Source organism: Neovison vison, chromosome 3 (assembly GCF_020171115.1).
Source record: "Neovison vison isolate M4711 chromosome 3, ASM_NN_V1, whole genome shotgun sequence".
Taxonomy (NCBI): Eukaryota; Metazoa; Chordata; class Mammalia; order Carnivora; family Mustelidae; genus Neogale; species Neogale vison.
The window spans coordinates 227,177,749-227,193,951 of record NC_058093.1 but is presented as its reverse complement, the minus strand read 5'-3'; the positions used below and the strand labels follow the sequence as shown (position 1 = coordinate 227,193,951).

General features: G+C 46.2%; 1 protein-coding gene across 1 annotated transcript in view; it reads left to right on the top strand.

The window, feature by feature from the left end:
* Positions 1-16,203, top strand: part of SRRM4 (serine/arginine repetitive matrix 4) — a 151,573-nt gene that overhangs the window by 642 nt on the left and 134,728 nt on the right. The gene's annotated exons all lie outside the window — the stretch shown is intronic.

The following is a 16,203-nucleotide window of genomic DNA, read 5'->3' as shown; positions in this document are numbered from 1 at the left end:
GCAGGCGGCTGGGCCAGGGCGCCTGTCTTTTCCCCGTCACTACTCAGTGTCTCCCGCTGGAACATGGGAACTGATTGCCTGTGTGAGGTGGAAGCTGGTGAGAACGGACAGGGAGTCTTTAGGGGGAGCAACACTCACTGGTCTGCTGACCTGGCAGCTGCTGTTCCAGAGGTTTTGCTTTCTTGGGGTGGGCGGTGTAGGTGAGATAGGACTTGACTAAGAAACTTTTCTTGGTATTAGAGTTCAGAGGACGGGGGGCAAAGGAATGGTGGAATTGGGGTAGTTGGGGTGTTGTACAAGAAGAGAAGATGAGGGTTGAACCAGCGTAAGCAGTGTTCAGAGGTAAACGGCACATTTCTATACTCAGCTCAGAAACTAACGAGCTCTGAGCATTTTGACAAAAGCCCATATGCTGTTCCCTCAAATACACCCTAAACAGCACCCTCCTCCACGCCTTTCTGGCTGCCACTGCTGCTGAATTCTCTCTTCTCCAGCATCCAAAACCAGTACTCTGAGCTCAAGAGTCAGGGAGGAGGCTTCCAAGATCGTGAAGATGATCTTGGAAGAGTTCTGTTTGGTTTTTCAACAAGGATCTGATTGCTTTGAACTCAAGGATGAGAACAGACCCATAGATGGTGAAAATAGTGGGATGGGGAGAATAAGGGAAGGAAAGAAGGAAAAGCAGAAAGGAGGAGAAGAGGAGGTGAGGTGGAAAGGAAAGGAGGGTGGGGAGAACATTCCAAGACAGAGAAAACCCAGTTCTTTTCATAAAGTGTTCAATTTAGAGGAGTTTGAGAAGGAAAGGAAGAAGGCTGTGCCCTCTGTCAGGGAAAATCAAGGCAGTATGAAAACTCATCTTTCGCTGGTGTTGGATGAATGGTTCAGTGGGAGGAAAAGAACGAAGTGGACCAGGGGAGACCACTTGGAGGATTTATTAATCCTGGCAGGCTCTATTGGAGAGTAGATTGAAAACATGTCTGTGAAAGTGCTTCATACAGAATGCCTGTTCTGGACCCACGGGATCTGAACTTTCTGGTGGTTGTGGGGTGGGTGGCAGTGAATCCTATCTACAGAATCAAACTCAGGCTGGAGAACTTTTCAGAGTCTGATAGGAGCATAGCTCATACAGGTCTTTAGAGAGATGGGTACCCCATGTTGGGAATGGGTGTACTAGAAGCAGGATGTGGTAGGCTTCAAGTAGCAGCAGTAGCAGCCAGTATTTGCAGATGGGAGGGAGGGGACACCTTGTGACACAGGCTGGAGAAGGGGAACAAGAACACCAAATGCCGTGCAAGGCTGATGTTTCTCTGCTTGGAAAAAGGTTCTTTGTAGAGAGTTTTGACGTCAGCAGTTCTGTCTTCCTGGGTTTCAGCCATCCATTCCGCCTTTAGAGTGTACCTACTGTTGGCAAACCAGGTGCTGTGTAGGCCAAAGAATATGCCCTTGTAGTGGAAACTAAAGATAATTTCATTGAAAACTACCTGTGTGACATTTGGTCCAGAGTCTGCCATGTATTTCAGGGTTTCAGGAAGAAGACAGCAGATTCCTGGTGGTATTTGAATACAGAAAACGCCTAAAGTCCACCTAACTTGGCATTTTCCCCTTTGCCGGTCTGTCCATTACTGGCATGCCCTTTTCTTGGTCATATTCTCAATTATATGACTTGCCTGAAGTCTCCTAACCCTCATGCTTTCTGCAGCATGGTACAAATCTGAGCATAATGCATCTGAAACTCTTTAACAATAGCCAGCCCTTTTCCCCCAGGTGTCATTTCCCTCTAGGGGTCTTTTTACCATCATGAGTCTCCTTACCCCTGGAAACCACTGCTGGGGTGAAAGTCTGAGTCACAAGCCCCTAATTTATGTCATGCTGGAAGGATCTTCTTCGATACTTCTGTAACATGTCCAGACCCTCTGTAGAATAGATTCCAGTTTTATAGCTGTCATCCTGGTTTGGGGTGGGACGTGAGCGGGGAGCATTTGTATTCAAGTCTTCAGGGAAGGCTGGGTTTGAATCGGCTTTCAACAGACTGTAAAACCCAAATCATCCCCAGCCCCATCCAAGCCAGCCACATCCAGCTAGGTCAGTTCCTGCATCCTTTCTAATGTAGTAGGTTTACTTAACAGTGAAAGTACCATGTTGTCAAGGCTGAGTTCTCAGGAAGGAAAGGGACAGAGACGCTGGCATAGTATCAGCTGAGCCCCAGTGGCTTCCTCTAGAGGCAGTCTAGGTACTTGGTCTCCTCAGAAATGTCACTTCGTTCCATGAGTCAAGACCAGCACATAGTCAGCAGATCTGTAGGGAGATGGGGGAGGGATTGGATGAAACACCATCCACTTCTGTTGGTTACACACTTAGTACGTGTTTCTAGACGAGGGTTACCCCTCCTCTGAATGAACTTCCCCCGGGATATTTTAAGTCTATCTCAGAAGATAATTTAGTACCAGGATAGAAGCTTATATTCAATTGGTTGATTTCATAGCACTATGCATATATCATACAGTCACACTCCAAGCAAAACCTCCCCTCACCCTCCCCACCTTCCTCTCCCCATCCATGAGGCATCCTTGATGAGGCAGTAGCTTTATGTGTATCAAATTGCAAGCAGATGTCTGACTCAAATGTCAGATCGGTATAGCAGAGTGGGAGGCAGTATATCATAGTGGTTAAGAGCTCAGACTTGAGTTTCACACAAACCTGGATTCTTGTTGTGGCTCTAGCATTTAGCTGAGAGTCCTGAACAAGAAGCTTTACCTTGTTGAGCCTGTTTTATCAGCTTGAAATAGAAATAATAATAGTAGCCATCTCAGACATTGAATTATGAGGACTGAGTCAGGTAAAACACTTTCCACTTAGTCAAGTGTGTGGTCCAGAGTGATTGCTTAATAGACATCGCTTCTGAAACAAACAGCTCAGTTGAATGGCCAAAGGAAGTCAACATTTCCTTCCAGTATTGTGTTCTTCATGCCCACCCATTTCTCCCCCAAATGATGCTGGCAGTAAACATCGTGGGATTTCAGCTAACAGGCCATGCATTGAGATGGAATTAACACACAGGAGGTGGGGTGAGAGTGGTCCCATCGTTCTCTTCCCTGAGGAAGCTTAGGGAATTTCTGATCAGACTTTTTAAGTTAGGGGGTGGGGGAGGGCTGGTGAAGAATTCCCTGGGTTCAGGATGGATTGCTGTAACATCCTCAGACTGCATTCTTTTCATTTGTGTAGAGATGATCAGGTACTGCCAGTCCAGAGAAGACTCAAACTCCTTGAAAATTAGTTTGAATCCCTAGTTCCATCAAACTTAGAGTGACTGTATAATCCATTATTCATATTGAGAGTGAAAGTCTCGTTGTGAGTCGTTACTCCAGGATGGAAGATGTAATGGGGCCTGTCCCAGGCCACCTGGGATGTAGGGTGGCCAAAGTGAAGCTTCAGCCTATAAGAACTGAAAGAGAGCGTGAATCAGTAAGATAGTTGGAGAGTAAGAGACCCCGCTCTTGTCCCCACCCAAGAAGTACAGTCATTTTTCCTGGCTTTGATTAATTCTCTTTTTTTAATTGTTTGGTCCAGAAAAGTTTGTACACAAAAAGTTTATGCTCAGAGTGAAGAACTTAAATGTCTGGGGCTAGACCCAACTGTAATAATCATATCACCAAATAGTAGCTAAGGACTTAATGAACATGTGAAAACCATTTGAAATTAGCATATCAATTGTTTGTGGATGCTGGAGTGTTTGTAAAGGGCTAGCAAGGCCGCCCTCTTAAATAGAATAAGCAATTCCCTTTACAATTCTTTTGGCAAGCTATTAATTTTCTTCGAAAAAACCTCTCTATGCAGAATAGTCCAGAAGCAGACTTCAGCCCAGGTCTGTCCAAAGGATCATAAATTCCAAACTATTGGAGATTTTACTGCATAAAGGGAAAGATGGTGAAATTGTTAGGCAGGAGAAATGCCTTTGAACCATTTAATTCCAGACTCCCCTTTGTGCCAAGAGATCAGTTAGCACATTTGTGCTGACTCTGTCCTCAGGAGCAGAATGAGGGGCAGCTGGGAGGTGATTTCCTGACAGCCTGTGGTTAAAAACCAAGGTACTGAGGGTCATGGAGAAAGCTTGCCCCTGCGATGAATGATCGTTTTTCTCTGGAAAGGGAGTGTTATTGTTTGGGTCAAACCTTTCTCCTTCTGAAAGGTGAAATTTGCTGAATGGTGTACAGGGGTCAGTGGGGGGCATTATTTCTGACACGGCTGTTTTCACTTGGCAACCGTGCTGTCTTAGAGACTCGGGCTGCAGTAGACGCTGAATGAAACTTGGATGCATTAATTGAATGAGTGCACACGGTCCAAATCCAGTGTCAGATTCGCTGTCTCCCAGTCCACCCCCATTCCTGACAGGCTGGGGATTCTTGATCAACGCCGCCTAAGAGACACACACTCTGCAGATAGATTTGACTCACACTAGTGTCAGAATGAAGCTTTCGGGATATAGACGTCTGTCTGGCTGGGCGAGTAGACATGTCAGCTGGTGTGGGTACAGGAGGTTGGATGAAGTGCCCCCTGGGAAGTGCTTTTCAGGGCTGTGTGAGCCTTGATGAACTCCATTCCCACTCCAGGCCACCAGAAAAAGATGGGGGGGGGACACCCCTGAAAGCTTAACTCCTGTGATGAGGAAGGAAGCCTGGGTCATACGCTTCCTGCTCTTGTGAGCTCCTCAGGCATGCTGCTGGGGCACAATACATTTTTTAAAATACCCTTTCTTCTGGAGTGGCTGGATTTACCTTCCTGGGAAGTGGAAGGACTTGCGGGGGCTTAACAAAACCAGCGTTTTTAAATTGCTCATTTATAAGACTTTGAGCAACTTCTGAGGGGGGGAAAGTGGAAAGGTGAAGAACTTAGGCTCTGAAGTCAAATCTGGGCTCAGATTTGATTGGTTTGACTGAAACTGGCTTCAGCTTTCCTACTTTGGACTCTGCCAATCACTTTGCCCTCTCTGTCCTTCGGCTGGCGCACCTGTGCGAGACTGAGCTCATGGGGTTGTGGTGAGCAGTAGACAAAGTAATTCGTGTTAAGTATGTGGCACGTGCCTGGCACAGCCCAAGAGCTCCATCAGCAGTGCTCTTGTTACCACGGCAAGAGTAACCTAGTGAGATGTCAGGAGGGAGTGCCACCCCCTCCCCCACACCTGGGCTGGGCAGGTTGCCTGGCGGTGACACCTGACCACCCCAGTGCTCTGTATTCATTTTTGAATGTGGTTTTGGCATTCCCTAAAGAGCCACTAGAGATATGTAGAGCTGTTAAAAAAAAAATCATATAATCAAATCAGCTAATCAAAATACCTGTTTCGGTTTACTATTTGCTGATGCTTACTATTTGCAGATGCTATGTGACTTTTGGCAGGAACTTGACCTTCTCAATCTTGGTTTCCTCATCCATAAAATGGGGCTAATAATAGCAGCCCTCTCCAAGAGCTGTTGAGAATACTGAATGGGCTAATTTATGGAAAGTGCTGTTTGGCACAGAGGAAGGGCTATCATTATCAATGTGAACTCTTACTATTAATAATAAATTATTGTTTTTATTATTACTATGTGCCAGGCCCATCAAGGAGGAAAAGAGGAATGAATCTAATCTCTCCCTGGGACGGCCTCGGAATTTAGTGGCAAAGGTGGACACAAGCACCTTTGGTAAGGAACAGCATGAGGCAGACTGTCCTAAGTACTGTAATATGGGTAGGAATATAAGAAAAGGGGATGTGGAAAACCAGAGGAGGGATGCACCCTCCCTGAGGCGTGGTGTCCCTTGCCTAGACTCACACAGTTATCCCTAGTGGTTTGATCTGTGAAATGGGAGTGATTCTTTTATTTCATCAATTTTACCTACAAATGCAAAGGAATGATCAGCATGAATAAGGCCTTTGTTGCCAGTAGAGTCTCAAAAGATACTTTTTTTTTTCTCTTCCCAGAAGAAAAAACAATTTGAACTTTCTAGAGAGGACATCATCCGCTGGGGGGCTCAGAGTTAAGTGCTAATGAAGGGGGATTGTGGAAAGAAACTGCCCTTATTGTATAAAATTTCCAACTCCTCTGTCATTGGCTCAAGGATGCAGAGTCTGGTGTGGACCATTAGGTTTCTTGTCCTTCATGGTCTATCTCTGGCTAAAACAAAATCCAGTCTGCATTCCTTGAGCAGCCACCAATGGTAGGGGGATTGGAGTGAGCCCACGCGTTTCAAAGAGAAGATGAGCCACAGGGAATGAATCACAAAAGGGAAGAAGCCGCCTGTGGCTAAAAAATAAAATCGTGCTTTCATTCATGGAGAAATTTTATTGAGCTCCTACTCGATATAACAATCAACAACACCAAGCTGTCAGAGAGAGAAAGGTGATAAATGAAGAAGCAAGGTAATAAATGAAGAAATCAAAGAAGGTCAGGTTATAAGTGTTATAAAGAAGAATAAAGGAGAGGAAAGGGATAGAGAGGGTAAGGCTGGGGGCTGGTTGATTGGATGGGATGCTCAGGGGGCTGCCTGGATGAAAGGAGGGAGTCATAAGGATAACTGAGGGGAAAGGGTTTTTGAGACATAGGGAACAGTAAGTGCAAAGGCCCTGAGGTGGAAGCATGCTTGACGTATTTAAAGATAGCAAGGAAGTCAGCGTGGCTAGAGCAGAGTGAGTGAGGGGAAAACTAACAGGGGATGACTCCCTAGATGGAGGCAGGAAACATTTCAAGCAATTAATGTAGTAAGCCAGTTAAGGACTGACTTCCCAGGTCCTTGACTCCTAGACTGGGAGCAGGGATAGGGGTCACAGGGAGGCTCCTGTCCTCTTAGTCAGGGTCCTATTGGCTTCTGTTTCTATTGGCTCCTCTCCCTGACTCAAATGCAGCCAGGATGACTTTGAATAGCAGTGTTAGAAGCTTAGCTGGGCCCCTGCATGTGTTATGGACAAGCATGAAATTTACAATCTCTCTGATTGTGATCAATCAGATTAGGAAATTGAAAAACACACTGTTTACACCTCCAAATAGCAGAGGCAAATCTTGTTCCCATGACGGTGAGGGTTTGGTCTATCTCTTATATCCGTGCACACTGATCCAAACTACCCCTCTCACCCCCTTCGTGGTGCACCTTTGAAGCAACAGTCTGCTTACTCTCCATCTCTCTCTCTTCCCCTCCATCCCCCATCTTCACTGGAGATTTTGCTGAGGGAGCTCCCATATGCCACAGCCTGTGTGCGGAGCTCCGTGAAATAAAACACGAATTAAGATGTCATAGAGACAAAGCCAAACCAAATACAGAACAATGCCGAACCCTAAAACAGTCATTAAGTAATTCACGTCTACATGTGTCTGTTCAAAACAAATATTAAGATCCTCTGGACGCAAATGTTTCTCATCAGGAGAATCCCCTTGTTGCCGGATTCCCTGGGCTTACATCCCGCTGACAGCTTCGCTGAGCAGAAACACCAGTGGATCACTGTTCTCTGGCTTCATTAAAAGTTAAGCTTACGCAAGTGAGCTGGAATTTTATAAGACAGACCCCCCTCCTTTGGGGAGAGAGGTGCCATCTGGGCCTGAAGCGTGTGTGCACACTCACGGCACAGAGTGGAGGCCAAGCTCCTTCTGTCATTAAGTGCCTAGCCCTGTGCTATGAAGCAAGCATATTTTATCTGTTGCCTAATCCCATGTTCACAGTAACTGCAGGAGAGGGGTATTTGAGAGACTGTTTTATAGAGGAGAAACTGAGGCTCAGAGGGTGACCTCTGACCTGCTCAAGGACAGCTGGCTGGTAAGAGTCAGAATTGGGGTAAGAAGCCAGAGCTCTTGAGTGGTACGTGTGTCGAGTCTCATATGCTTTGCGGAGGAGGAACAACTGAGACCCGGGAGGTGGTGAGATGTGTCTTGTCCAAGGCCACAGAGTTCGTAAGAGGTGAAACTGGGATCTGAACTCAGATCTGCCTGATGGCAACTACAAGTCTTCTCTACCTGCTGTGCCTCTTGTCGCTGTAGTTTGGCTTTTAACGTTGTGGGTGTTTTTGTCTCATTTTGCTCGTCTTGTTTTATGCCCAATCAGCTTAAGCAGTAGCTACTATTATAACTTACCTTACTCTCTGTCCTTCCCCGACCCACTTTCTCTGTCTTTCCCCTCCTTACCCATTCTCCGCACTGAGCCAGAAGAACCTCTTTGAAAGGCAAGTCAGCCCATACACACCCCCTCCACCCATCTAAAGCCCTCCATCCCTGTCCTTTGGTTTGCAGAATACAGAGCTGACTCCCTAAGAAGACCTAAAGACTCTCCAGTCCAGCATCTATCGGCCCACCTCCCCAAGACTGTTTCTAAGATGCTGACCCTCACTCCCTCCATTCAGCCACACCCCTCTCCTTTTAGTCACTCAAATTTTCCATGCCCTTTCTGCCACTGGGCCTTTGCACATGATGCCAGGAAAGCTCTCCCTCTCCCCAGTGCCTAACTTATACCTACTGCACTTTCAGATCTCAGGTCAAATGTCATTTCCTCAGGGATTCCTTCTACAATGCTCTAGATTAAGTCACACCTTGAATTACAGACTTTCTTATCATGGCAGGTACCTCTCTTGGCTCTCAACACACTTGTGATTTTGTATTGATTTGTGAGACGCATGTTAAAGTGTACCTCTCCTAAGAGACCGAAAGCATCATGGGAATGGGGACTATCTGTATGCTCCTTGATGTATCTCTTTCACCTGATACACAGCAGGGGGCCAGAAAGGTGTTGGTTGAATGTATGAATTGTAACACTTTGCCCTCATCAAGTCGCTGGCACACCTAATAGTCTGAAGCATATGGAAACACCAGTATTAAAAACAGCAAAGTTAATTCCTTTTATTTGAAAGAGAATCATTTGATCTGCTGGAGGGTGTGGGGATGCGGAGGTGGGGACCTTGTTTGCCTCATTCCTCGCTGTATCTCAGGACCTAGGACAGTGGTCCATGGTTGGGGATCTTGGCATGTTTGTTGAATGAATAAATGATGAGGGCCCGCAGGAGTGTGCATGTGGTACTGATCAGGAGACTCAGAGACTTACATAGGTACAGCAACAGAATTTTAGAGCTAAAGGGATTTTTGAGATCATCCAGTCTCCTTATGCATGGGGAGGTCTGAGGAATATGTTTTATAGTATGTGTAATGATGTATTAGAACCATAGTGTTCATGTAGAATTCATAAATACACATATATGGGGGTTTGAACCTCAAAATTTCTTACTGAGAGAGATACAAGATCAAAAGATCTTTAGGACTCACTGCTCTAGTTCAGATCCCCATTTTGCAGATGGGGAGACTGAGACCTACAAAGGGGGAGGAGTTGCCCGAAGTCCATAACCTGAGTCGGCCTGAGAAAGCACTGGGTTCAGTGAAGTGGTGTTGACCCAATGTCATGTTTGAACTTCTGCTGTGATCAGGTGGCCGCACACTGCTCTCTCTTGCCACGCTACCCTCTGTGGGGAGTTACGGCATCCTGCCCCATACAGGTCTCCTGTGGCATATGCTGCCCGAAGCCTGGTCTGGGGATGCTGATGAGATGTCCATCTGGACCCAGCTTGTGCCTAGAAGAGCAGGTGAGCAGCTCTGGCTGTTTCTGGGATCCTGTTTCAGAGCTGCCAGCTGATAAGGAGGCTTTTGTTTGGCCGGTCTCTGTTCCACGGCCAGGTGGTAGGTGATTCTGGGGCTCAGCCCACTCCCATACGGACAAATGTCTGGGCATTTTGTATTGATTTGTGAGACGCATGCAGGGTGGACTCAGGGCCACTGTTTATTATGTGGCTTATTGTTTCCAGAAGGAACCCATTGTTGTAATGGTACTTTCCATTGGTCGGCTTCTTACAAACCACCATCACTTTGCAGGGGGTTTTAGCTTCCGGTCAGGATGGGAGGGTCAGAAGGGACCTTTGAGGAATTCACATTCAGCCTTTTTGTTTTATAGATGGGGAGACTGAGGCACAGAAGGAACAAAGGGCACTCCATGAAGCATCAGAAATTTAACGCCAGAGAGAGAGCTGAAATGTGAGCCCACTTGACCCTTAGTCCTAAGAGACCATACCACTCCGAGTTCCTTGGGGAAAAGGGGAAAAAAAAAAAAAGAATTTATTCCCATTTTACAAATAGGACAAGTGAGGCTCAGAGATGTGAAATGACTTGCCTAAAGTCACATCATGAAATCATGCTATATCCTTATCTTTGTTTATTCTCATTTGGTCCTTACAACAGTAAGTGCCCCTTGTGTGTTCATCTTGCAGATGAAGAAACTGAGGCTCGAGGTCTTATAAAGACCCAGAAAACACCCTGGGTCTCTTGACCCCCTCCCACTGTGGGACAGTGTCTTTGACCCCAAAAGCTTGGGCACCCAGCATTGATCCAAATTCATTCCTATCAGAAACAAAGAATCATGATTGCCGGGATCCCTTTTTCAGTCTGTGCAAAGGGATTTTACATCTCCCTTCTGATTGTTTATTCATACCTTCAACACAGAAGTTCTACTATAGGCAAAGCATAATAATGAATACAATTTTCTCTTACTGTCAACTTGTTTACATTTTAGTTGGGGAGACATGACTATAAATAACCAGCAATTAGCGGGCAGGGTGGGAGTTAATATCATCAAAAAGTGAATCAAAGTCTGAACAGATAGGGCGTCTGGGTGGCTCAGTCAGTTAAACATCTGCCTTCGACTCAGATCATGATCCCAGGGTCCTGGGATGGAGCCCCACGGGCTCACTGCTCCTCCCTCTCCCTCTGTGTTTCTCTCTGCCTATCTGTGCATTCTCTCTAGCTCTGTCAAATAAATAAAATCTTAAAAGAAAAAGAAAAAAGAAAAAGTCTGAACAGATAAAGTGACTTGCCCAAGGTCATATAAGTTAGTTGTGATGCCGTGAAGTTTTAGATCTCTTCTAGTCATAAACCAAGCTCTATGCTAGGCAATTCGTAGATATTATTCATTATGTCTTCATCCCAACCCTATGCAGGAGATACCATTGTCTCTATTTTGTAGGTGGTAAAAGTGAGGCTCAGAGGATTTAAGCTACTCAGCCAAGGTTATCACCTTGTAAGGGTCAGAGGTAGGATTTACAGCCCAGATGTGCCGCTCCAGACTTTTCTCTTACCCAACACTTTTTTCCCCAGAGGCAGGATTTGGAGCACAAAATGTCACTGGTGAGGCCTAGCTCTTCTCCCACTTTTAAATTTCTAGATGATCACTCTAGTGGAGGCTCGCCTCAAGACTGGGCTCAGGCAGAGGGAAAAGTAACTGCCCAGCAGTGAAGCTGACCTCACAGGGCTCACAGGGCTCGGGGCTTGGTGAGGGCTTGCCCTGGGGTATTGATGGTCTCCTCCCACACTGGGCAATCACTCAGAAAGAGAATCAGCCAGCAGGAAGTGCTTTTCATGCTAGAAGTGCTCTTCCCAGCAAGAGGATTATTGAACCATCCATGAAGAGGGATAACCCTTCAAGACAAGGAGACAAGAGATATTGGTAGTTAACCATGTGTTTTCTTGACCAGAGTTAAACTCAGAAATGGTAGTGCAGAGGACCCCAAGCTAAATCATTGGTGGTGAGGAAGAGGGTGGTATAATAGATATTTGGTGGCACCAGGATTTTGTACTGCTTTGCACTAACTTGGGGAGTGATTAAAACCAGCCTTAGAGCGCTGGGTGGCTCAGTGGGTTGAGCCGCTGCCTTCGGCTCAGGTCATGATCTCAGGGTCCTGGGATCGAGTCCTGCATCGGGCTCTCTGCTCAGCGGGGGGCCTGCTTCCTCCTCTCTCTCTCTGCCTGCCTCTCTGCCCACTTGTGGTCTCTCTCTGTCAAATAAATAAATAAAAATCTTAAAAAAAAAAAAAAACAGCCTTATATTGTAAGTGAGGACACAGGTCCAGAGAGGTTATTTTACATGTCCAAATTTGCCCAGCTTGGCAGAGATCAGACAATTGGCCATCAGCCCATGCATATTACATGGAGACATTCATCATTCCTGCCCCCACAGCACCCTTCTGGTCTTATGGGTGCCCTCCTCCACTCTGTCTCCCCTCTCCCTGCCTCCTAGTCTGGAGGCAATCACTTTCTACTCTGGAGAAATCTTTCTTCCTTTGTGTTTCTTTAAGGCTCTCTCCTAAGTCCATAAATCCCCTGCCCCTGCAGGCTTTGACTTTTCCAAAAAGCAAAAGCTGAAAACACTCCTATCTTCCTGTTTCCAGCCCTGACTCATGCCTCCCCTGAGGCAGAGGGTAGAACCCACGATCTGCTTAAATGGTAAAATAACAACAACAACAACAAAACCAGAGGGGAAAATACAGGGAGGAGAAAAACCACATAGGTCAGTATCTCCAACTATTGTCCCACTTCACCTCTCAAAACCTGTAAGCTTTTGAGATGGTACTCTTAGTATCTCTAATTAACAAGTGAGGAAGCTGGAGTTCAGGATTATGTGACTTCTCCAAGGTACCACAGCCAGAAAGTAGATCCAGGAACCCAACTTCAGCTTGTAAGGCCCCAGTAGTCAAGATTTTAACCACCATGTCCCACTAATGCACTACCTGGCGGGGGGCTGGGGGCGGGAATAGATAGATAGATAGTCAGTCAGTCCAGGGATGACTAGTGACTTTCCCAAGATCATTCACCAGAATGGGAGCCCAGCTGGCTGATAACAGGCATATCAATGTGTACCTACATTTAATGGGCCTCCCTTGCATACATCTGACCTGTCCTCATGCTCGTGAGTCTCTAAGGAGGTTATACTGAACTGAACCCCAGAATAAAGTTCCAGAGAAGAAGAGTATCAGCCAAACTATAGATCTATGCATCTGAGTAAGGACAGGATGGTGAACAGGGTTCCATAGAAGGTGTCAAAGACTTCGAACTAATTGGTAGTAGTTGCCTGAAGCTCTATGTTGAGATGGCTTCTTGGGATGTATCTGAGATCAGTAGCAAAGAGCGTTTTTGCTTAGTGCAGGAACGGGAGGTGACAGTATGCATGCTGTATATTTATCCTTCCCAGGTTGGGAATGCTACAGCTCTTGGAAGGAGCAGCTCGAGTACCAGCCATTGAACACTCACCATGCTGTTGGTGCCATGCTTTTTGCATTCTTTGTCTCAGTTACTGTTGATCCCAGGGCACCCTCTCTGTCCCATTTTACAAATGAGAAACTAGAACCTTAGAAAGGTGAAGTCGGTTTCCCAAAGCTAAAGAAGCTAGTCAGTGGCTAACCAACCCTGATAACTACTGGTAAAAACATAAACCGTCAGGCTGATGAAGAGAATATCAATAGATTGGCAATCCCAGAACACGTTAATTAGTGTGGAAATGTATACAGTTGACCAGAGGGCCTTGTCTTATTTATCTCCATACAGTCAGCAGCTAGCACAGGGCCCAGGACACAGCCAACTCCCATTGCCTTATTTACTTGGGACTAGGAACAGCGTCTGTGCTAGAAGCCCTGAGAGGGACAGTTCAGAGAGGAAAGAGATTGGGCTGTGCATGTAATGAGGGCCAGCCTTCCCACTGCTGATTCTCAAGATGCCAAGCTAAGCAGACACATTTCATGCCCTTTTCAGGCAAGTTGGGGAGCTGAAGCAGGACAGGGAGGAAGAAACGGGTGTCCTGCACCAAGGGAGCTATTTCTGGCTTCGTGTTCTACCAGCAGGAGGCTGGGAGGCTGCCGGAGCCGGATCTGCTGCCTGGGCTTAATTCAGAGTCAGGACAGTGCCCGCGTCTTGCCCGGGGCACCTGAATACCGTTCAGGAGGGGAAGGCAGTGGGGAGTCGTATCCTCCCGGAGCCCAGTCCTCTCCGGCCACATCTTTTCCCAGCTGTGTCCAGCCCCTCTGAAGTTTGGGGGTGATTTATCTTACCTGCAGAGTCGGCACGTGTGAAATTATGAAAGCATTGTGAGAAGGGTAAAATGATTTTTTTTTTCTGTTTCACAGATGAGAAAACTAAGACTAGTTGAGTTATTTATAATACTAGCAGTCACAACCACAACAGTGTAAGTCAGGCGTTCTGCTAAGCATTCCATATGCGCTAACTCCCTGGAGCCTCATGAGGCCCTCTGAGACAGGGAATATTCACATCTCTATTTTGCAGATGAGGAAACTTGAGGTTCAGAGGGGTCAGAAGTTCATCAGACCCAGTGCCATCTGATTCCAGAGCCTGTGCTCTCAGTCTCCACGCTAGACTGCCCACCTCTGGACCAACTCACTCACTTATTAATTAGTAGCTTGTATTCATATAGTATTTTCCAAATACTTTATAGATATATGTGCTTTTGAGCTGTGCTCTCACACTATAACGCAGGTGGAGGAGGTATTCTTTTTGCTTCCGATCCTTTGACACATCAGAAATGGTGCCTGGGGTTGAGAAGGTGCTTCTGCTCTGCTCTGTACCGTGCTTCGTACAGGACGAATGGTGTATATGATACTTGGAATAGGACAGCAAAGTAAGCCCTCACTGTACTGTATTTCTCTCCCCCAAGCCTCAATTTTACTGTCTCTAAAATGGGGGAAGAGACTTTCTTCCAAAGTTACCATGAGCATTGGTGTGATCCACCGGAAGAGCTGACACACCTGGCACATCCAAGAAGAACCCAGTTCGTCCATGGAGTCTACCATTTTATAGAAGTGAGCAGATACTGGTTCTCTTTAAGGATGGAGATGAACAGTTGCCAGCTCACTGGCTAGAGTTAGCCTGGTCATCTGTAACTGAGAAGTCGTGCCAAGTTTATTCTTAGCATCCTCTTCTCTCCCCCGGTATAACTGGTCACCGGAAAGAAAGGGACCCAGACCCAGGAGCCATGAAATCTCCACCCTGTATAATCCTGGTCGACCCTGCATTTCCAGTGATGGGTCTTGTCCTCAAGACCGTGGTGGTGTTGGTTTCCACTGGAGCAAAGCCAGACCGGAGCTTTAGCCAGCATTGGGTTAAGCTGTTTCTAGGTGCAAGAGGATTTCTGAAAAAGTAGAGGCAAAAAGAACACACAAAGTGTATTTACCATCAGAACATAGATTTTGTGATTACAAGTCATCTAGCTGTGCACAGCCCTATCCTTGGGCTGTAATTACGCTTGTTCTGAGTTTTCTCAAGAAACAGCTAGAGAGGGAGGCATTTCACCAGGCCTAACCTACGTGAAAGCTTAGCACTATCTGTAGTCATGGGATTGTTTGACCAGTGGAACCGAGGAGGCAGTACCACTGGAGAGATGAGGACTTCCTTCCACCCATCCCCCTTCCTTCCTATGAATCCTCCAGAACACTGCAGTCAATTCCTAGCACTCCTTTCTCCAGGGAACATATTCTCTGACCAGGAGAGAACGGCTCCTGGCTGCTGATACCATTTGGACTCAGAGAATAAGCAAAATGGATGTCACCTTGGATGTTTCAAGGTCCTTAAATGAGGAAAGTATAGTTAGGATAGGCAAGAATGACATCTGTAACAAATACACCCCAGATCTCAGTGGCATAATATGGCCAGTCATGTCCTGCTCCTCTCTTAGTCCTCTGTGGGTTGGAGAAGAGCTTTGCTTCATGTAGCTATACAGGGACCCACCTCCGTGACATGACTTCAAGCTTATATGGCATGATCTGGCTGAAAGATGAAGAGAATGAACCAAGGTAGAGAAATCCCAGTTGCTCTTAACTGCTTCGACCTGAAAGTGACCGAACACTTCCATTTACATTCCATTGCTGGAGGCTGGTCACAAGATCCCATCTAGGTGCCAAGCACTGGGAAATATAAACTAGTAGCTTCTGGGTAGAAAGGGAAGGAAGTTTGGCACCATGCTCTCCCCTGTACTGGAATTGCCTCCCATTCCCGGAATCATATACTACTGTGAGCATCTGAGGACTGTCTGATAAGTTTTTTCTCCATATGGGAGGAAGAGGGAAGGAAAAATAAGCTACTGTTCATTGAGCATTGACTTTGGTCCAGGCACTGTGCCTAACTCTTCCCATGTGTTTAATGTTTAATGTATTAGCTAAGCAAAGTATATACTGTCGTTCCCATTTTATAGACAAGGAGAGCCCCAAAGAAAGGAAGTAGTTGTTTATGATCATACAGCTAGAAATTTCTGGTGCTAGGATTTGAACATAAGTCTTAACCAATAGACCACACTGCCTAGGTGAAGTGCAGTGCTCAAAGTGTTTCAGGGAAGATTAAATGTGATGATAGACAAAGCGATCAGCCAGGGCCT